The sequence below is a fragment of the Lagenorhynchus albirostris genome, chromosome 8 (assembly GCF_949774975.1).
Source record: "Lagenorhynchus albirostris chromosome 8, mLagAlb1.1, whole genome shotgun sequence".
NCBI lineage: Eukaryota > Metazoa > Chordata > Mammalia > Artiodactyla > Delphinidae > Lagenorhynchus > Lagenorhynchus albirostris.
In genome coordinates, this window is record NC_083102.1 from 103,682,829 (window position 1) to 103,706,629 (window position 23,801).

A 23,801-nucleotide genomic window follows, 5' to 3' on the forward strand; every position below is an offset into this window, starting at 1 on the left:
TGGGCTGTAACACCATCTGAGAGACAGAGTAAGAGTTTAAAAGAAAGCATTGTTTTTTAAAAGGAAAGTAATATTACTCAAAACCATTATTTAGTTACTAATCTGGTACTGTTAGCCCTCAGACAGAGGGCTGAAACCATAACACAGTGCTTACACAGAAAGACGACCCCACTTCCCAGAGGTCTGATCTCATGGCACTATATCACACAGGCACTGCAGAGCAATGTCTGGTGTGTTGAACATTTGAGGGGCTGCAACCTAGAACATTCTAGAACTTTCTCTGCTGAGAAACCCTTCAGGGGAGTTGGTATAAACAGGTCCAAGATCTCAGCATCACAGCCAAGTGTCTCCTGGGAAAGCGCTTACCTTCACAAAAGCAGTGTGACTCTTAATGGGCTGACTGCATTGCAAATGTTCTTCCTTCAGCTTTTTCTTAGAAAGTGTTCCCAGAAAATTAGAAAATGTTCATGCAACACACTGAGTGGGGAAAAATTCGTGTTTTCTACCTCAAAACGAGCTACCAATTTCTGTGGGTATTCCTTATCAGCTGCTCTTATGAATACTATCACCACCTCAAATCGCCAAGTTTGTTCGGTTTTGTAGGTCATAGCTTTTCAGCGTGTGCCTGTATCTTGAAACTTAATAGATACAGCACATCTCTCTCTCTCTCTCTCTCTCTCTCTCTCTCTCTCTCGCTCTCTCTCTCTCTCTCTCACACACACACACACACACACACACACACAGTTTTCTCTGCTGGAGTGACCCCCAGTAACTGTCTGAGTTATGCATACCGAGTAGCTGCTAAATTAAACGTGTTGCTGAACTACTGAATTAGCAGAGTTTCCTGCAGGAAACAGACCTACTGAAGTTTGCTTAGACCAGTGTTTTCCAAACTTATCTGACCACAGACCCTCCCTTTTTTTTCCTCATGAAAAATTTAGTAAAATACTGGGATAATGGGGAAACAGTTTGGTAGACACTTCCAAAGCTACTCCTTGAAGTCGCTACCTTAATGATTTCCTAGCAAACCCTTAGTCTTCCTCTATTCCTTTTGTTCCTTGAGCATCCGAATCTAACAGTCACCACCTGTGTCCCACCCAGCAGAGCTGTCATCAGGTGGTCCACCTGGGTGCACCTGTGCTCCACGGTCTGCAGACAGTCAAACACAGGATGCTGATTTCACAGCGACCTTTGCAATTCTATCGTCTTCACTGAGTTCTAACCCTTTGTATTGACTTTTGGTACCTCGGTCGCTCTGTGTCATGGGGGTGCTACCATCTCAGATAAGGGAGAAAAGGTCAAGATGTTTTGAAAGGTAAGCATTACCTTTTTAAATCAGGAACGTCACACAACATGAAGTTCTCTGATTAAATGATGTCACTGCCCCAATTCCCTGAGATACGGCTGAGGTTGCTGACAGGGGGCCTGAGGGTGACTTGATTTGAAAGTGAACTGCCTGGTACCTCTTCAGTACAGGCCATGCGTGATGATGAACAGCATTCATCTAAAAGCTGCCTCGCCAGGAGAAGATGTACACTTGTACAGATCCTGGGTGATCAGAGCGTAAGCCTTGAAGTATGGAATTCTGTCGGAATGCTTTACCTTTGAATATAAATAATATTACAGCACATCGTCGGACACTGAACGTTAATCATTTTTCAAGAGCGTCAATTCTTTGCTTAGTATAATTCAAATGAATTTGAAAGCTGTTGTCCTAAAGATTTGATTCCCTTCAAATTACAAAAAGTTTAAAAAACAAAACAGCTGTAGCTATAAAGTTGTTGTGCTTTTCCCGAGGAAAGCTGAACTGATAAGAATTCACCCTTGCTCGGGTACCATACACGTTCCTGCAGTTACCTACTTCTGAGTTCAGGAAAAGGAGAGCTCTCACGCCCTGTGGGGAAATGATGCACAGCAGGGAACCGTGAAAACTCACCCTATCCTGCCCCGTCCCGTCTCGTCCCATCTCATCCCATTTTACTCTGGTCGGTCCAGTGCCTCGGGGAAGGCATTCACCAGGAGCTCTGTAAACACCAGGGACTTACAAGCTCTTTCCACAAGCTGCCTTTGGTCCTCACGAGGCCCTCCAAGGCAGAAACTATCATTAGGTCACAGGGAGGAGGCTGGGTCTTCCAGGAAGCTCTGGAGTTTATCCTCTTGGTGGTTAGCAGGGAAACAGGTGAATCTGAGACCATATGTAATTGACACACAGAGTCAGTACTCCAGACACACACTCTCCCTGCTGGAAGGGCCTCTGGGAGCTGTGCTCTCTCCTTTACGATGTTGGAGAGGCACTGGACCGCGAGAACGTTACGGCACCTGCACGCACACTCACCCCGCGTGAGAGCTACAGCGCATTTACCTACGGAATCCCCTGCACGGTTAGCAGACACACACCACTGTGTAAGCAACAGGTAACCAACGAGGACCTACTGTAGAGCCCAGGGAACTCCGCTTATACTCTGCAATGACCCGTGTGGGGAAAGAATCTGAAAAAGAATAGATGTGTATGTATCTGTAGAGCTGATTCACTTTGCTGCACACCTGAAACTATCACAACATTGTAAACTACCTCTACTCCAATGTGAAAATAAAAATAAAAAAAATAGATGAGCATCAAGGATATATTGTGTAGCACGGGGAATTATAGCCACTATTTTGTCATAACTTTTTTTTTTGGCAGTACGTGGGCCTCTCACTGTTGTGGCCTCTCCCGTTGCGTAGCACAGGCTCCGGACGCGCAGGCTCAGTGGCCATGGCTCACGGGCCCAGCAGCTCCGCGGCATGTGGGATCTTCCTTGACAAGGGCATGAACCCCTGTCCCCTGCATCGGCAGGTGGACTCTCAACCACTGCGCCACCAGGAAAGCCCTGTCATAACTTTTAATGGAGTCTAATCTGTAAAAAATACCGAATCTCTATGCGGTACACCTGAAACAAATACAATATTGTAAATCAACTGTACTTCACTTAAAAATTATAAAATAAAGAATAAATATCTTTACTAAAAAAAAAGGAATTGCCCACACAACAAAATGATGACCAGTGAGTGGTCTGGAAAGTGTGCCCCCCTCCCCCTGCTGCTCTCTGCATGGCCACCCAGCCCCCTTGCCCACGGGCAGTGAGAATGCATGGTGGGCATGGTGGTCAGGGTCTCTTGCGCTCTTTGGACTGCTGACCCAAGTATCCTGCACTCTGATGGTGTCCACGTGCCTGATGAGTGTGAAAATCAGCCACTCCACCTTTCTCCCCGGGCACCTGGGAGGCTGTGTTACAGGTGCAGACCTGATGTGTCTCTGATCACAATCCTGGCTGGTCCCAGAAGCTTCACCATGGGGCCAGAAGTGATGCCTCCTTGACTCTCAGCCTTGTCTTCATTTCTCTAGTAAATTTCACCCCACATTTCAGGCTCTTGTTTCATAAAAAGGTGCAGACACAAACAGATTTAATGAACCTTGTTAAGTTTCCTAAATTTCATGAACTATATTCTTGTAACCAAGAGCAAATTGAGCTCATTTGCTAGGAATTTTTATTCCCCAAATTGTCACGAACATTTTTGTCTAAAACACTGGGAGTGCCTCAGGTTCTGAACCCTATTCAGATGGCCAACTGATGACCATTCTGGGACAAAGGTGAAAGCCCCCAAAACCACACTCTTCAGTTTGCCTTTAGTTGTGCAAACTATAAAGGATATAATTATATACTTCTCACACTGCTGGAGCCTTCAGGAGAGATGAAAACATACTTGGGATTTTCAAACTGGGAGAGAGGAAGTCTGCCCACTTCCAAGTCAAAAAAAGACTCTGACGATTTCAGTGTAAACACATTCAGATTCGTAGGTAGGAGCATTTAGAAATGTGCAGTCATGTGACTTTTTTACATATTCTTTAAATCATATTAGCCTGTCGGTCACAGCCGGATCATCAGTCTCTTATTAACTTGTGTAAGCATGGTTTGCAGTGACCTTTGCGATATCTGCAGATCTAGCATTTCAGGGAAGGGCATCCTCACCCTGTCACTGCCCTAGCGACAGGGTCCCCGAGTGGGCCAGTGGGCAAAGGAGAGGACCAGGGACCCCCCCCAGAGCCAAAACCCCAAGGCCATGCTCCTGCTAGAGAGCTGGTTACATCCTGCATAGGTACCGGATCCAGATTCTCTTGCGATCCTGCCACACCCAGACGTTCCTGGGGTGCCTACTTGTCCTCAGACCATCCTCTATGTTAGGGGGCTCTGTGTCTTGCTGGGGAAGAGAATGCTGACATTTCCTGACCACTCACGCCAAGAAGGGGGTGTCCTTCCAGACTGACAGAGAGGATGCTAGTCCGAGCCCGCACACCGAGCCCACGAGCGCTGGCTGAGGCCTCACACGTCAGCGGAGCCGCTCCCGAGCGGCTCCTGTTGCCACACCCTGCTTCTCGCTCCAGGTCCTTCCCGTAGCCTGGGCCCCGGCGTCCGTTCAGCCCTGTGTCCTGCATGGACACGGGGCAGCGACGTGCCAGCGCCCCGCCTGCAGGGCTCTCCCGGGCTCCGTCCCTCGTCCAGACCCAAGGTCTTCCTTCAGACCCAGCTCCCCGCCCCGTCCCATGTGCGTGGCCCCACTCCCACCCCTGGCCTTCCACGGCCAATTTCTCTCTGAGTTCTGTCTCTCTGACTCTTTTCCAGTCACATCGCAGCCAGCACACGCGTGAAGCCGCTGCCTTGCCCCGCAGGACGGCCCCCACCCCACTCCCGCCCCACATCCTTCCAGGGCTTCCTGCCCACTGCCCGGCACAGGGAAGGGGATGACCTTCACCCTGGGGACCCCGCTTTCAGGCTCCGCTTCCAATCCACCCTGCCCATCGCCCTGAGATCCTCACCCACAGGCTGCCTTTATCAGGGCACCTATGTCCAGAGTTTCCACCGGTCTGCACTGTTGTGATGAGACAATACCCCCAAGTCCTGGGCCAAATCCTCTAGGACTGGTCAGCAATGACCATGACCCTCCCAGCTGGTAATGCTATTCAGACAACCAAACGGATGAACCTGCAGGAAAAATGCAAGAAAAACCAAACCACCGGCTGCACTCATTTGTCAACGCCTTGCAGCCGGTATGGAGACGTCCTCCTCGTCAAGCAGATCTGTGTCCTGTGCAGATGTCAGGGCCACCGGCCTCAAGTCTCGTCCCCCCGACCTGCTCAGCTAGCAATGCCTCTCCGCCCCCCAAGGGGCCCCTCTGCTCTCCCACCCTTTCGACAACCGGTCAGAACCCACCCCCTCTCTCGGTACGACAGCCTGCACCATCTCCACTCCAGAGCCCCTGGGATTTGCGCCCAGTTCTGGAAGCTGGTGTGTCTGGAGCCCAATTCCGTGATCAGATAAAAGGCTACGGGGACTTTGCTCCCTTCTCTCATTTCCTCTCCTCCTGCACAAGACCTAGAACATGAGGGGCTCATCACAGGGTCACTGAATCAACAAACTCCTTATTTTTGGAGACAACCATCCGACCTGGACGTTTTCAGAATTTCATTCCAAGAGGAACTGCAAAGTCTGAGGCAGAAGGCACTGTACTTCTTAGGTCTGAGTGTCGCTCCCAAGGAAGTGGGTGCACTTAGGTCGAGTAAGCCTCGGGGAAAGTGCTGGACTTGCCTTCAGTTTAGAGAACCGAGCACGTGGGCCCAGCCTTTCTGTCCTCCGGCTACTCCTGCCTGTGTCACATCATGCCCCAGATGTCCCCGAACCTGTGTCAGCTTCTGGGAAGAAGGGGCACTGTCGGAGAGCGGGGTGCAGGGGCTGCAGGGCTGGACACTTGGCTTTGTCCCCCCAGGTGATGTGGACCCGGTCAGGCACCAGCTGCCCTGAGCCCCAGCCTCCTCACCCACAGAACGGGAATCATCGTGTCTATTCTGTCGGGTCCACGTGCAGATGCACTGTAACGCTTATAAGGCCCTGCTCTTCAGCCGGCCCTCTTCTCAGTGGAGAGCCCTGGGGAGATAACCAGGACCTATGATAACACCTATCTTCTCGTCAACAAAGACTTCAGGCTGAAAGGATTGGCTGCAGCCGACTAGCACTGACCACGTTTTTAATACACGGGGAAAACAACAGGGCTGGAGCTTTGCAAGACCATGACGGTGCCTAGGAAAGACAGACACCCTCGGGGACCATGTCCTTGGCACCTGGAAACCCAAGTCTTGGCAGGCTTCCCTCCCACCCCAAACACCCTGGCAGGTCCTCACCTCCACTTGGGAATGGGGCTGGGGCGACCTTATAAGGCCTTCACTCACACTTACAGGGTTTCCAGCTGACGGCCAGGTCGTGGGACAGTTTTGGTTGTTTCAAGTGGAAAGCGACAAAATGGTCAAAGTCCACTTGGCATCCCTTCCCACGACCACTGTTGGGTCTGCCGTCCAGAGCAGACAACACACGGAACTAACCAACAGCCTGATGGGCTGACGGGGACAAACCAACTTCTGATTCTCTCCATGGAGGAGACCAGCTGGGGACCAGCCCTATTTCTGTTTATATTTCATTAGTACAATTTTAAGTGTTCACAGTGAACTAAAACTAAATAGCTTGGAAAAGCTCTGATCGCTAAACCTATACTTTAGAAAGGGAAACGTGGATAAGCAAAGACTCTTCTTCTGAAGAGCACAACTGAGCAAACAGGTTCAAAAATGATGATTCTGTTTATGGGACTGTCTTGGAAGTCATTGCTTTGGTGTCCTTTGGAATCGCCCCCTACTCACCCTCTTGGATAGAGTTTACTGCAATTTATGGTGAAACATTCAACAGGTTAAAGAATAGATTTAGGAATATTCTCAGAATGTTGTGTCCTTCTTTTTTTTTCTTTTTTAAAAGAAAAAATACCTTTTTATTGGTAAAAATAGTATTTGCCTATTCAAAGATAGCAAGTATACAGAAATACCAAGATGAAATTTCTAAAATTCGCCTCCAATGCCTATAATCTAAAGAAAACCATGAAAAGGAGAACATGGAAACATAATAAAAACAGAGTGAGAGAGCTTAGCTCAAGCTTTAAAATGAGAGAAGGAAAGGGACATTTTCAGGCAATAAATAAGGGCTGAAGGAAATTCAGATGGCTGGAGAAGCAATGAGAAGCCATAAAATTCTCACCACGGACCTGGGGAGGTTGAAATAGTGTGAGGGCCTGGATGTAGGTGAAACCTTGAATTTTATTTTGTTTTTCTTTTCCATTCAAAATCTTGTTTCGGTGAGGGGAATTTATACTGGATCAGACAGGCCGAAATGGTAAGGGAGGGAGAGTTTGCTCAGACCACTCGCAGGCATGTGGACGGTGCCAATGGGCGGGGCCAGCGCAGGTGCATGGGGCCTCCTTTCAGTGTCAAGGCCCCGTGAGGAGGGGAAGAGACCAGGCGATGGGTGACTGGACCCCTGGCCACACGGACAGGAGGGATGGGGATGGACAGCTCTCGGCCGTTGGGGCGTGTGCTGGGTGTACCCGCAGGTGCTCTAGCTGATGTGACTGTAAACACTGTGCGTGTTTCAGTTGTGGTTTTCCCGGGGCACATTCTTACTGAAGCAACGGGCTGAATGTCACTGCCAGCGCGAAATGAAGCGGTGAAAGCTGAAGGTGGTGTTTCGACGGTTACATGTGCCTGGCCCCTGAAGCACGGTTACTATGTGCACCTCTGCCACACTGAGGAGGTACAGGACGGGCTGCTCTGTCGGCAGAGGGGTGAAGGGAGGGCCCCCTCCGGCTCTGCAGACACTCCAGGCCATTCCCTCCCATCCTTGCAGTTGGCACGGTGTCAAGCCCCACAGATCCCAGGAGCCCAGGCCATGCTTCGGGGAGGCCGCAGATAAAGTAATCTCCCCCGGGACACACGGAGGGCGGGTCCCCTGCTGTCCCTCCCTTCCAGAAGCTCAGGGGGGTCCCTGCCAGAATTCCAAGCAAGAGGTGACTCAGCAGGGGGAGGTGGGTCTGGAAGGACAGCTCTGCCCACCGCCGCGCTGTCCTGAGCCGGGGGGAGCAGCAACGCGCCCTGTCTTCAAGGGCGCTGATCTGTAAGGAGAGGCTGCTCAGGATGCCTGTGCCCTACGGCCCAGGGCGGAGACAAGCCCTCACCCTGCCTTTCCCATCTCTTCCTGTTCTCCGCCCAAAAGCATGCTGTCGGGCAGCAGCTGGGGGTGAGGTGAGGCCAGGCGAGGGGCCAGGATGGAAGAGGGAAGGGCAGAAAGTAGGAGGCACCTCGGGTCCGCGAGCACCTGGGCATCTGCAGGGGGACAGGGCCGAGGCTGGGCAAGTGGCGGGACTGACACGTGGTGGGGTGGGCGCCCCTGGCCTGTGCACTGGGCTCACACGTGTGTGTGCGTGTGTGCACGTGCGTGTCTATGCACGTGTGTGTGCGCGTCAGTGGCAAAGACCGCTCTTCCTGCCCATGTATTTACAAAGGCAGCTCAGAGAAACAGCCTCAAAGGTAGACAGCCAGGCTGTCATGCTGACTCTCACACTCGAAGGACAGTGTCCCCAGGGCACAGACGGGCCCCGCTCCGTCCCACTTCCACCAAGCCCCGTGGTCAGAGGCATCTCCACCGTACCCAGAAGCCATGGTGAGGTCCCTGCTCCCTCCGTTTCTTAGCCGGGAACCATCCTGGAGAGGTTCCCGGGTGAGGAACCCTCCACCTTGACAGTAAACTCACACAGGAGGGGACATGGGCCAGAGGTGCGGCCGCCACAAGCTCTTCAGTGTCTAGTGTGGACTTACTGCGAACCCGGATGAAAGAAGTCTGAATACTCTGCATTTTATAGTCCTTGTCTTACGGAACTCTGACGCTTTCCCGCTCTTCCTCTCTCCTCTCTCACCCCTCACTCTCTACGTGCCTAACAAATGTGATGTCAGTATATCCACCCTCCCTGTAAAGCTCTGGGATATGATCCAGGGAGGGCGCTGGAGATGGATTTGGGGAAGGAAGTCCTGCTGTGTTCCCTCCACCTTCGAGAAGCTCCGGGACCCAGAGCGTCACCCGGCCTCAGGCTGGGTCCCCTCAGATGTGACACCGGCACACAAGGCTGGCTCGGGGGTGCAGACCCTCGGAGGGCGAGGGCCCAGCAGTCACAGGGCACAGACACCCCACACCCTGCGAAGGGACTCACTCATTACTCAGCAGCCCCGCATCCCAGCACTTCAGCCAACATTTCACATCTCTCGGCAAGAACCTGAAACATCCCACTCTTCCCAGTAGGTTTCAGCCGTTTCTTAGGACTAGGGTCTCTCAAAAAGTCCTGTCCTTCCCTCGGGCAACATTTCTTTGAAATGAGGAAGGTTTCTCCTCCGTTTCCCCCACCCCCCGCCCCCCAGCCCCCCGCCGCCACCAGCTCTGTGATTCAAAACCATTTACTGAGAAACGTGTGAAAAGGACCAGTTTAGGTCACGTGTTCTTCCCGTTCAACATCCAAGCTGTACCAAGCATGCGCCATCTAGGGCGGGGCTGCCCGGCCTGACCCCATCCCCCTCCGTCTGCATCCAGGGCAGGGCTGCCCGGCCTGAACCTGTCCCCTCCCGTCTGGGTGTGCTACCAGCTACTGTGCAAAACGCTTTCTGGGCACCCGTTTCTTTCCTTTTTGAAGCTGCCCCATGAGGAAACCACGACCCCACTTTACAAATGGAGAAATAGGCTCAGACAGGCCGCCTGCCCTGCCCAGGGCTGCCGGTGGGGACTGGGACCCAGTTCTCCCCGCAACCCCCAGGGTTGTCTGCTCCCTGCAGCTCACCTGATCAGCCCATGCCTGTCTGCTCCCTGCAGCTCACCCGATGAGTCCACGCCTGACGGGAAAGCAGACTGAACCCTGGTGCCTGAGATCAGGGGGTTATCGCTCGGGAAACAATTCACCGTCTTCCTCTGGTCCCACCAGGGCTGCTCTGGCCTCTGAAGACCCCCGGGGCCGGCAGTGAAGGAGTTTATGAGGAAGGCCCTGAGCGCGCCTGGGCACCTGGCATTCAGGGGCGGCTTACACTCAAGGCTTGCAGAGTGTGGTGCGAAGCCCCGAGGGAGGGCAATAGGGTCTCTGACGGCAGGAAGGTGAAGTCTCAGAGGGGCAGGGGGAGAGAGGCCCCCCACTTCAGGGGGCCCAGCACCAGGGAGTCCCCCTGCTTGGAACCAGCAGAGAGATACGGGGCCTGGTCTCCCAGAAGGATCACGTTTAGAATGAGAAGCGGGAAAAAGGCATCCCCAGTGGACACACAGGGCAGCTGCATGGGTGGCGGAGGTCCTCCAGACGACGGGGTGCAGTGGGGAAGGGCTGGGTTCTGGAGGCTCCTGGAAGCTGAGATGAGGCCCCCCAGGCCACAGGGAGCATCGAGGTCCCGGCTCAGGGGACCGCGCTGGGGGCCCTGGGTTAGGCGTCGGGATGGAGGGGCTGCAGTGGGGGGGCTGGGCAGAGGGGACGTGGAGGAGACTAACAGCCCACAGACAGACAGAGAGACAGTCACACAGGGAAGCTGGGAGCCCGCGGGGGCCCGGGGCAAGCAGGCCTTGCCTCGGGAAGGGGATCCTGGGCGCCCCAGGCTCCAGAGCAGAAATGGCAGCCGCAGGCCTCCGCAGCCTTGCTAGCGGGAAACTCCAGGCTTTAGAGGAGAAGCACGCCGGCGTCGCCAGCGCTTCTGCATTCTGTCTTCTCCCCTCTCCGTGCCTCCCTCCTCCCGCCTCATCCCGAAGCCTCCAGGAGACAGGCCCAGGAGCGCGATTGTGACACGGCAGCCCGTGTGTCATATTGTAACTGCGTTTCCACATCCTCCTGGCTGTGTTGTATAAGCCCTAGAAGAGGAACAAGGGCGAGTAATGAAATACAGGAATGCGGGGAAAGAGGAAGCCCGGGACAGCAGCCCAACCGAAATGCAGAGAATTATGGAGAAGTGACAGAAAGGGAAGCAGCGCAGGAATTGCATTTGGGGCGGCTGAGCAGAGTGTGTGTGCACACGTTCACACTGTCACCCACAGACGGCCCTACATACACACCCCCATACACACACAGACACACACAGACACACACACACATCCATGCACACACACTCACACTGTCACACACAGACGGTCCTACATACACACCCCCTCACACGCCTACAGACAGGCACACGCATACACACACTGCCACATACACACACAGGTACACATAGACACAGACACACACACACATCCATGCACACACAGTCACACACACTCACATACCCAGATACACACATATACACACACTCTCACATACACACACAGATACACAGACTCACACACACACACACACCCCATACACACACACATACCCAGAGACACACATATGCACACACTCTCACACAGATACACCCCCATACACACAGACACATACACACCTACACACACAGACACACACAGACACACACTCACATACACACCCCCATACACACACACACACATACACACAGACATACCCCCATACACACCCCCATACACACACAGACACACATATACTCAAACACACACATTCTCATGTACACAGAGACACACATACACACCCACATACCCAGAAACTCATATACACACAAACATACACACAGTCACACATACACACATACACACCCCCAGACAGACACTGACACTCACACACCCTGTCTTGCATCTCAGTCAAACTTCTACAAGAGGATGATCTCCTAGTTCTTAGCCCGGGAGGGAGAGGGACACGTCTGCCCTGTGGTCGAGTGGGCTGGGGGATATGGTGCAAGGGTCACCTGCACGTCTGCACTAAACCATACTAGATCCAGAAATTCCCAGTAATTCTCGGAGGCCAATCTGTTATTTTTCTCTTGTATTTAAAAAGCCAGAGTTAAAAACATGGTAACATTGCCTTGTGTCATCAAACACACAACTTGAGAGCCGAGACCAAAACAATGGACTAAAGGTACAGAAAGCATAAGTATATGCAGGTAGCTCCTCTTTGGGACGTCCAAATACTGTTTTTAAAAATGAGAACAGGCCACGAGAGTAAAGCATGGAATCAAGGGAAAAATGAGAAAGAAACCGTGAATTAACTCGTTTGCGGTGTTTTCTGCGCGTGGAGATAACCAGCAGCGGTTCTCTATGTTAGGCATTCCCACCGGAGGAGCCTGGAGGGCGCTCAGAAACACGCCTTATCTAGCATTTCCATGGCGTGTGCCTGAGGGGCGGGGGCCCACCAACCTGCCTTTGAGGTCTCTGAATTCAGATGGAAAGTTCCCTCCCGGGGCCCGCCTGGGTTTTTAAATGAATGCACTATCTTCCCCCTTCCTTATTTTCCAAGAACTACTATTGTTCTTATAGAAAACTACTGATTAGCTTTCGAGACTACATTTCAGGAGCCCCTTCCCAGGAGTGGTCCTTTCCGGTTATTCTTCACAGGCTCACATGCTGAATCACACGAATATAAACCGAGAGAGGCCGTGTCCCGAGGAGACGGTGGCCAACCTTCAGCCTGTGGGTGTCACCTCACCCCTGTGCACGCCACCTGGGGTGCAGCGGCCCTGGAGGGGGCTGCCCTGGGTCAAGGCCCTTGTCTCCATCTCCACCCAAGACCCCAGGACTCCACCTCCGGGCCTCCTGGGTGAACGTTCTAGATGACGGTGCATCACCCATCCTTCCTACCCCTCACGTGATGCTTGGATCCTGATGTGGTCCAAGCATCCACGTCAAACCGAGACTGCGCGTTTTCCTTCCTGGGCAAACTTCAGTTTCCTCAACCAGCTCATGTTGAAGACCTGTGGCGCCAACTCTCTGCACCACCGAGGATGCCACACCCACCCCCGGGGCCACAGCCTGACACCAAGGGCACTGTTTACCTGTCTTAGTCTTTGCATTGTTCCTTCCGATTTTGGGACAAAGGGCGGCAATGCAAGAGGGTCGCCAAAGGCCCGTGACCCCTAACTGTCTGAGTCCTTTTTCTCCCTTGGGTTTTGGTAAGTTGGTTTCTCATCTCAGAAAGTGGAAGCTCACCCTCCGTGGGGCAGCCCTCGGCCAGTGGGGGAAGGGGGCCACGCATGCCCCTCCTGCACCCAGCCTGGCGCTCAGAGCGCCCTGGAGAGACGGTGGTCACCTGTGCACTGGTTTTCCCTTCTGCTTTCCGCCCAGTGCCTTCCTCTGCTCCCCCTCCCACAGGCTCATCTTTTAAATGAAATTAACTGTCTGCTCACAGCACTCAACGTCCAGCTGCCCTGGAGGGAACCCAGGCTGGGAGAACCACTGAGCTCTTCCAAGTGGGGGGTTGTTGATCAAGAAGCAGCCCATCTGGGGGCTTCCCTGGTGGCGCAGTGGTTGAGAGTCCGCCTGCCGATGCAGGGGACATGGGTTCGAGCCCTGGTCTGGGAGGATCCCACATGCCGCGGAGCAACTGGGCCCGTGAGCCATGGCCGCTGAGCCTGCGCGTCCGGAGCCTGTGCTTCACAGCAAGAGAGGCCGCGATGGTGAGAGGCCCGCGCACCGCGATGAAGAGTGGCCCCCGCTTGCCACAACTAGAGAAAGCCCTTGCACAGAAACGAAGACCCAACACAGCAAAAATAAATAAATTAATTAATAAACTCCTACCCCCAACATAAAAAAAAAAAATGAAGAAGCTCATCTGCACAGAAGGCAGCCCTGGGTTTTGTTTTTTTTGTTCGTTTGTTTGTTTTGTGTGTGTGTGTGATACGCGGGCCTCTCACTGTTGTGGCCTCTCCCGTTGCGGAGCACAGGCTCCGGACGCACAGGCTCAGCGGCCATGGCTCACGGGCCCAGCCGCTCCGTGGCATGTGGGATCTTCCCGGACCGGGGCACGAACCCGTGTCCCCTGCATCGGCAGGTGGACTCTCAACCACTGCGCCACCAGGGAAGCCCCTAGCCCTGGGGTTTTAAGTCCTGGGTTACAGATAAACGCGGGTAAAACCCGCCAACCAGCGCCATCCGCTGCAGATGCTCCAGAGGGAATTCTGCCTTCCCTGGACCTTTTGTCATTCAGAGTTTTAATACACTTCCTGCACCCTGGCTCTGGGACGGGCTGGGTCCCTGGCGTGAACGGGCCTCCCTCCTTGTAACAGAGGTCCCAGGAGAAACAGGCGAAAGGCTCGTGGACACTTTTCAATAAATGCAGCAGATTTAGAGACTCACTAGCGGATCTCATAGAGCAGAGATGCAGCCCCTGGGTCCTTGGCAATGAGGCTTCCAAAGCCTCTGGGGCCAGGGAGACCCCACGTCCCCACCAGAGGACTGGCTTCGACGGTAAGTCACTGCATCTGGTGACATCAGAGAGTCCCCAGTGTTGTGGCTGGAGGGGGATGGGAGGGAGAGTGGCAAACTTCTTGTCTCCCTCATAAGCATCAGTGCAAAACCCTGCAGGCTTCACAGGGTTCACAGGCCAAGGGAAAAGGAAAGAGCAGCAGACTTATGCACGGTGGGTGGGTGGTGGCCGACATGAGGAGCCCCACCCACCCTGGGGGGGGGCGGTGGTGGTCAAGGGTCTGAAGGCTAAGACAGCACGTTCTGGCCAGAGCTGTGGCCGGCACGGCTGAGGGTACAGAAAAGCAGGTTCCTCTCTCTGTCAAGTGCCCTGGAAGTCTGGGAAAAGTGGAGCTGCAACTTCCGTGGGACGGCGGGGAAGAGGGTGGCCCCTGGCATGTCCCATGGGGAAGCATCGCCGCCAACCAGTCCTGCAGCCCCTCCAGACCCCGGCTCTCCAGCTTGACTTCTATGATGAGATTCTGCCATCGAAGCAAGGAAGGGAGATTCGGGAAGCCATAACCTTGCTGAGAAGCAATTTTATTTTATTTTCAGAAAACCAAGTATTTAAAAAGTCTAACGGTATGTAAGATGGAAAGATACACACCACCCGTGGAATTCAGAGGAAGTTTTACCCCCTGCAAAGACAAAATATTCCTATTAGGCTTGCCAGTTATTCCAAGGTATGTCATGGTTGAGAGCCAAGTAAAATAACATTTCTAATAAAGAAGTAAGGAGATCTGTTTGCCCACTAGATAAAGCCTTTCATTTGCCCACTATGAGCCTTTCATTTTGATTTGGAGGCTGCCGGTTTAAGCGACAGAAAGAAGCACAACGAAAACTTAAATTGGAAGGATCTGAATAAAGATCAAAGAGATTGAAAACCTTAGAAATATAAACTTGAGGATCTCAAGAGCATCACCTACTGATCTCATGCCCATGCCATTTCCCTTACTCAGAAGCCACGCGGCCATCTACAACGACAACGATCTACATCTAGAGCAACAAGTCCGGAAGGAGAAAAAAAGTAAAACTGACCTCTGAGACAACCAATAAAAGAGAAGTAGGAAACCTTTCAGCCAAAATTCACTTGTTTACTCATGGGTGAGTCCCTCCACGCTCGGCGGGGGCATCTGTCTTCCACGTCGTGGGCAGCTGTGGAAACGATTAAGTGGTTCTTTTCTTAACACCCAGCAGATTAAAAGTTGCAAATTAGAAGGTCAAGGAAGAGACTGAAAATATTATCCAAACAGAGGAGAGAATTCAAGGCCAGGGTCATTTAGGCAACAGTGAGTGATAAGTTCCATACACACCACAATGACTATTTCCGAAGCCACGTTCAGGACCTAAGGTTGGACACGTGCAGGTAAGTTTTCTGGCCACAAGAAGACTGCACAGTTGTCATCTGTACGTTACGTTGCAGGTGTGAGAAATGTCTGCTGAAGGAATGAATAAATGGATGAGCAAGCGAACGCCCTGATGATACAAACCTCCCTGCTGGCAGGGCTCACAGTTCGCCAAGCGTGTGCGTGCAACACTCTCTCCAACGTGCTGGGTCTAAGTGTTTACAACAGTGAGAAGGACTTAAGAAGAAAAGGTGAGAGCATATTCAAGATATTCTTAAAAGGATCTCGGGGGGTCTAGCAGGTTCTAGCAAAGATTCCTTATCCAGAAGGGTTAAAACACAATGAACGTAAAATGGAGTAGGCTTGAGTAATTTAGAATACTTAGTTGTGAAGAAATGCTCCCTGCCCCGCAAATGCTACATGACCGAGATGTTGGATGAGGTGGCCTGTGGATGAGAACTGTGACTATGAGGTCAGACCCGGTACGAGATCTGGCACCAGGCCCAGCCTTACAGGGGCACACGGACCAGCTGGCTGAACGATTCTGCGCACAGTAGGGACAGCGAATTTGCCTCACGCCTCCTTTTCTGTGCAGAGATCTTGTAGATCTGATGGCAACTACGTGCCGAGTGCAGACATCTGAGGCCAAAGAGTTTGCTGTCAATTGCTTCCAGGGTCCTGCTGCCAGGAAAGCAGATATATGGAGGAAATACAGAACATTCTGAGATTAAAAACAGGAAATGGGTGAATTCAGTGCCCCTTCTGGGAAATGATGAAATGAAATGTGTTTCAACCTTAAGGTGTAATCATGCAAATCTTAGTTCATCAAGTTTATTAAGGCATACAATTTCTCTGCATGAGAAACGACTTTTTAAACTTAAAAAAAACTAGTACAATGGTTAAATCCACTCCTTCCCAGATCATAAAACTACAAGGCACTAGATGCTTGGGTATTTTCTATTAATAGACAATAAAAAAGGAAAGGATCTAATGGACTATGGTGATATGGTGAGGATTTCAATGATCTCGAATCAGAACTTATAAAGGTTATAATCTGTTCGTTTTGCCCAGAGGTGTAGTCCACAAATTGAATTAAACAACTAGAGTCATCGTGTGAAGACACCAGACCTTTCTGCTAAAAAGCACAGCTAGGATGTTCAAAAGCAGCTCTTCAACAGTAAGTGAGTGAACCAGAAGCCCACTGTCCTCTGTTTGCTGGTGGTCAGCAGCCCAGGCCGGGCTCACTGTGATCCCACTTCAAGCTGACCCCACCGGCATGTGGGGACCAAGCGATTCCGGCAGCTCGGCTGGCCCCAAGATTTCTTTTCACAGACTGACACACAGAGCGGTTGTACAAATCGCACTGAAGATCTACATTTATGAGTAACCAATGCAAATGAGAGGAAATGAAAGACCAGAAAATGATGGGAAATCGAACAGCATAAATAGTTTTACACTTCAGAGACACACTTGCAATGGCTCAGACCGAGGTGGTTATCTGTACGTGATGTAGGGCTGCTGGCCGAGTCTACTGGGGGACACGCTCTCAGAATTATCTTCCCATCTACCTGTCTCCAAGTCCTGGAGGGGTCTCTCTCCAGCTGCAGAATCACCTGCATGCTGTCTCAAGGTCATGGGAAGCACCACGGCCTGGGCTACCATGGGTTCAGAGACTTGACCTGTCTCACCTGCTCAATTCACTCTATTCTCTAGGCTCTGAGAGTTGAAATGGCCTCTGCACCAGGAAAACCCACGGAGGTGGCAACAGAGGGGAGGAGGGGAGGTCTCTACTGCCTTCTTGAGAAACAGAGCATGGCCGTGACCCCTGGGACCCCTGAAGGGGCTTCCGTGTCCCAGGATTTCCCACCATGGCCTCTGGAGCTCAGGGCAGCTGCACTGGGTGCTCAGGAAGGGGTGGGGGGAGGCGCCTCAAAGCCACGTGGTCACGATGGTGATGTTGAGTGACACCCAGGCCTGCATGTCCGCAGGGCCCACCCAGGGCCACGCCCCTCACGGCCACTGCATCCGCGGAAGATCTGCTCCGACACCTCCGTCTGACTTGGGGATCATTTCAATTGTTCCTCACGTGGGTTCTCATCCCTACTTTTGGAATTTTCCAAAATTCCAACAGCTTTCTGGATGAATTTGTAAAATAAATAAGACAAGCTGTCTGGTTTCCAAAGCTTGGACTCAAACTTTGCACAGAGGGTTCCCATCTGCCCCGAACTCCTTTCTCACAGCTCCTAGAACACGACTTCACCTAGAAGAATGCATGCCCTGAATGGGATAGGGTTTCAATTGGGGGGATCCAGGTAACGGGATTTCTTGTTGAAAGGCAACGGAATAAAGGGTTCAACTTGCAATCATTTGCGGGGAAAGCGAAGCCAGCGACTCCCCGCCCCAACTCCCTCACCCAGGGCCGTGACTGCCCAGGGAATACGTCTCCGGAGCACCTCCTCTGAGGTCAGACCAGGGGACGCCTCGGCCCACGCAGACACCAAAGCTGCAGTGATGCTTCCTCGGCCCACGGATATGTGCCCCACCTGACCCCTCTCCCATCAAGCTCTTACAATCCCACGCATTCCTGAGGGAACAGGACATATGTCATGTCTTCTAAAAAGCCTACACTCTTCTCATCAAAGCTGATTGCGTTCCTGGCCTGTCCTGTGGGGTTTTCTGGCTCCGGCAGCGTTTCGTGTATTCTGTCCCCTCGGGAAGGCTGGTCTTGCCTTCCTCATCCCCTTCACCCTTCCCTCTGTGCCCTGCGAACACCGCACGGTGATGCCAGCTGGACTGCAGCGATCGGGGCCACATTCTCCCACCACTTTCCCAATCCCATTGAGAATACAAGACAGTACTGTCCAACGTCGCTCAGCTATACTTGTGTTTTGAACGGTGACAAAGATCGTAAACACACACACTTAAAATAAAAATGGTAAAACTAACAGTCAAAAGAATGAAAGATTTAAGATCAGAAAAGTTGGGTTCACACAGGTTGTGTGATTTGAAGATCAGTTAATTAACCTCATTAACTGTATAACCACCACCTGCCCAAGGAGGCCGGGGGACTCTAAGCACCAACTACCCTTCTAGGCCTTGTTACGGTCTGGGCAGATGCTGGGAACGCTCTCATCTGTAAAACAGAGAGAGTGATGCCCACCTGTCCCACCTGTCCACACTCTGTCTCCCTCCAACTAACGGCGGGTCATTTAAGGGCAGGGTGTCGGCATCTGTAGGGCATGATTCTGGGGCATTTTATTAAGTGAGTGGGTACTATTATGCATAAAATAATAATGGTTTTGTACTATCTCAAGTTGTGTTTTCTTTACTTTTTCCCTTGTCTACCTTCAGAAGAGCTGCCTGCTTTGATCACACCTGCCATGGGATCCATCTGTTCATTCCTGAATCAACATGGCGGCCGGCCTCCTTCCACAAGTGGGCGGAGCTTCCGTAGCTGCTCTGATTGACGCCCATGGTTTCAGAACCACCGCACTCTTGTTCTGACCTTTGCGCCATAGTAACGAGGAAGCAGCACCTCACAGAGGTATCTGACCTCAAAGAATGTGCCAAAAATAACTGTTTCTCAATGTACATACCCTACTCTTTATTTTTCTTGAGGTGAGAATGTTTGCTAACAGCCAGTTTGTGGGGCATCTCCTGAAATCACTCATCAGTCGTGCTGCGTCTTCGTTTTGTTTCCTGTGGGAATCACATGCTCTTTCCATGGACTCCGAAACGTCGGGCCTGTCACTCCCAGTGGCAGCAGCTGAAGATTTCAAATAATTAAAATTTTCTGACAAACTTAAAAACTGAATTCCTTTCCCTGTTTGACTATTTGGAAGGTACGGCCGACTGATGGGCATCTACAGATGTGTCTCTCTGAAAGGGGAATTCTCCTGGAAATGCCTCGGGCATCTCATAGGGAAATCTTGGCATTTTCTTTATTCTTCCCAAATGAAGAAAAGGACATACTTCCTCCTTCGATGACAGTAAAGCATCCTTCCCTCCAGGCTCCCCTGTTTCTCTGTGCATCTTGGAATGTGAGCCTTCCTGACCCAGAGTTGGGAATCCAGTCACAGCAGCAAAACCGTGATGACTACACAAAGCATCACAAAGACCACCCACGTACCTAATATTTTCAAGCACACTTTCTACCTGATTTCCCTTTCACTTAAAACTTTCTAAGAAATCTTTCCGTCTTTATGGTGTACCACCTGCATGTGAATGGTTCACGAAATTACGCGACACGACACCCGACGTTTCAACTGAGCTGTGGAAATTCTGGATTGAAGGAGTGGACCGATTTGTTTAAAGATAACGTTTCTATTTACAAAAGTAAAACTTAAACTCGATGAAAGATCTCATAGACACAGCTGTTTGCAAGACTAGCTTCATCTGGAATAAAATAGGATGGAGGAAGAATTTCAGTGGGAACAATGGTATATTTTTCTGCTTTTTGCTTTGATGCACGGTGTGAGCTTTGCTCCTTTTAAGAACCTTTTAGAAACTTAGGTTTAAAAGCAAGACTTTGACCTTAGGCCTGGTTTGCTGACAAACTACCGTGAACTGCTTCCTTTTTATATCTGCTGGTCCTGATAGCGGGGCAAAGATCCTAAGGGAATCGGGGATCAGACAGAGTGGAGTCATTAGCAGCACAGGTATGCTAATTTCATCTTCTTTAAAAAACTAGATTATCTGAATGTTTTTAAAAAAGGCTACATTTTCATCAGGCAAAGTTGCTGAGGTACCAACATGTCACGGGAGGCCCCCTCTTATTCACCACTGTCCCTGCACGAGGAACCCACAGTCCTTCCAGAAGGACCCTAACAGGCTGAAAGGAAACACACTGTACCCAACAGCACGGGACACTCCAAACGCCAAAGGCACAGGTGCGAGAGGAGGGAGACAGTCTTGAGAGCTGTTCTGAGCAACGGACGATGAGTTCTTATTTGGCGGGGAACCCAAGTCTTGGCTGCACACATCTGACCCGACTGTGCACCTAGGAGAAACCCGCACCCAATCAGGAAGGCTCTATTCCTACGTGGCCCCTGCTCTGCAGAACTAGCACATTAAAGTTCAAAAGGACAGAAGATGTGTTCTGTACCCACGTGTTTATGAACTAACAGCAGAGACTCCTGCACGGTAACAAAATTGGCTTTGACATGCGGTCTTCCCTCGCACCCTGGGGACAGAGGTAGATCTGGACCAAGGGGAGCTCATCTTCGGGGCAGAGACTGGGCTTCCTCTCTCACCTGCATCCCCAGCCACGGCCAGCGAGGCCCTTTGGTGCCGGGTTTCAGGAGACTTGGGCACACCGTGCAATGCCCAGGGACCGTGAGAACAGTGAGGAGAGGCGGAGCAAACAGACGATCCTGTTTATTTCATCACACTCGGAGGGAACCGGAACACATCGGCTGGGAGAAGGAGGTGCTTCGAGGGCCTGGTCTACTGCCTCCAATGATTGGTGGGGCTCCCACACTTCGGAGAAAGCGTTGCTATAGCAGGGATGGCTCTGGACAGAAGCAGATTCCTTCAAGGCTTTTCTAACATTCAGTGTCTCTCGAAACCTCAAGCAGGCTGTCTCACGAGGTGCCCACACAGGCCGGCCATCCCCTATCAAGGATGCTGAGCCCTGGGCTCAGGACCACTCAGGGACTTTGGTCTGGAATGCTTCATGGGACTGGGAATCCATCCCTACCGCAGACACAGAGCAGAGAGCAAGCAAGCTGTGTACACGGCTGCTTCCGTGAGTGCTGGGGTGGCGGAAGCAGTCAGCCTCAGAAGCTTTCCTAAATTGGCCTGGTTTCAAGCACGTGCAGACAGATGCGCCCATTCACCTTTTCCCTAGGGGTACGGTCATATTGCAGTCAGTGCGGGCATGAACTTCAAAGCATCAAGCTAAACGTTTTCATTACTATGAAGCAGACGTTTATAACCAGGCAGAACTGTCTGCCGGACAAGAAGAAATATTTTGTTTCTATATTTTCCCTTCTTACTATTTCTCTCTCTCTGCTCAGCTGCATCCTTCCTCTCTCCACCAGCAGGTAAACTCTTTGAGCCCCGGAATCTCACCTTTCTTAGTCGCCCCTGTGCCTAGCAGGGTGCTTGGGAGGGAGCAGGTAATTAACAAACATTTCTCTCACTAATCAGTCCTCCAAGGCTGGCTCAATCCCCACCTCCAGCTTGCTCCCTGCAATCTGGAACGCTGACACTGCTTAGAACCTGGGCTAGCCATTTAGCCACAACCCTACCAGGGACCCTTCAGGTCCCTCTGTCCATTTAACCCCTGTGGATGCCGGTTCTCACACAGCTTTGACTCCCCATGACAGTTGGTCTAGCAGCTTGGGATGGATTCAGTGATAGCACTTTGAAGACAGTACAGTTTTCAATACCATGTCAAGGAGCAATCGGATTTCTTTCCAATTTTCCAGACTGAAGAGGAGCAAACAAACCCAGAGTCTACGCCTGTAAACATTTTCAATGTAGGGCATGCTAATAATTTCTGAGATCCCAGGATGCTGTGAATTCGGATTATTTGTCCCCTTAAGGGTTGGGAGAAGCCCAGAGGGGGGGGGGCCCTTCACAGACTCTGGACCGCAAAGCAAATCCTAATTATACAGCAAAACTGAAAATATTCATTTCCCTTTTACTTCCCATACATATGGATTTAAAGTTTTAGATGACATTTTATTTTCCCCTCAACTGTGTTAAGTATTGCTTCCTTCCCATTTGTGTTAACTATTTTCCTTCGATGGTTAAAATATTGTTTCCAGACTTTCAACTGAAACGATTTTCTATTTCTACAGCCAGTCTCATGAACAGACACAATAGAGGATTTTCACAATACACTGGATCTGGTATTTCTGAGTGTCAGGATGTTCATTACGTCCTGCTTTTCCCCTCGTTGTGTTACGGGCTGGAGAAGCAGCAGGAGAAGTGCTGCCTGCAGGGACCCTGACATCTAGCTGGACGCAACGCACGGGCACCGGGCATCCGGTGCCCTCAGGGCGGGTCACATCCAAAGGCGGCGCACGTGCCTCACGGCATCTTAGGCTGGTTTTGCATTTTCAGCACTGATGGAGTGCAGGAAGGCCAGGTGTGCTCAGGTGAATTTAGGTACACAGCTTGGAAGTTGTGAAATATATTTCCCAGAGTACAATGGGTACAGAGGTGAGATGTGGATGACAGGTCCTTATGGTACCAACCTGTAAAGAGAATGGGGGAGACAGGCGCCGAAGGGCTTCTTCAAGGACTCATCGGGAGGGACAAAGAAACGAATCTGGAGTTGCAAAGGACGTGGCCTGTCCATCCCCCACGCACGAGGAGACGCGCACGGCAAATACACAGCAAGATGGTCATCCTTTCCAAGCCAGTTTTAAATACTACCTTACACAGGATGCACTTAGGGAAAACGTCTGATTCATTCAATGTACCTGCAGATGCAGGCAGTGCATTCAGGGAGCTCCGCTTCCAATCCTACAACAAGCTGGACTCATCATCTTCCGGGGGTGATTTTTTAGGGTGAACTTATGTCAACCCAGAAAACGATTCTCACTACTTTACAATTTAACTGTGTTTTTGAACCAAACAACAGCATTCCCCAGACTAAGTCAACACTTTCGTGCAAAGGTCTAAGGTTCCAAAGGGACTTTTAACTATTCCTAAAAGAAAAAGAAAGGCTTGCCTCAAATATTCAAAAGCAGGTGCTTGGGGTTCAGCGGGGAATGACGGTGCGGAAGCTACAAAGTGAGTGTGAGCAATGGAAAAATCTGGGCCCCTGAGGACAAGTGCTGGGCACATGCACTCAGGTGCAGCAGCCTGGAACCCAGCCTGGCGGCACGGCATTCCTCCATGTGTGCTCAGCTGGGGAAGGTGTGCTCTTCAGCTCCAGAGGCAACCCTTCCCCATGATGGTTTTTCCTGGTACAGCCCTTTTGTACAAAGACGTGGTTCTTCTCAACAAATCATGAACCAGGTCATCCCTGTCTATTCCATTTAACAAGCAGCAAAAGGCAAGAGCCAGTGACCTTGAACTTGGGAGGCTGTGAGTCTTCCCGTCACTGCCGACTGTACTGTTACATTAGGTTACTTATCGCACAGGTATGCGGTACCTGAGGGCACTGGAGCAGCCTCTCCTTGAGGCCTCCTAAGATAGTTTGTTCCTGAGCTAAAGGTTTCCATTATTGGTCCTTGGACCCAAGTTAGAGAACCTTGATGAAACTGTTTCCAAGATCAATATTAAAAAAAAG

The 23,801-nt window shown here is 51.4% G+C and overlaps 1 protein-coding gene across 3 annotated transcripts in view; it reads right to left on the bottom strand.

The window, feature by feature from the left end:
* Nucleotides 1–23,801, bottom strand: part of IKZF1 (IKAROS family zinc finger 1) — an 87,747-nt gene that overhangs the window by 28,656 nt on the left and 35,290 nt on the right. The window lies entirely within an intron of this gene.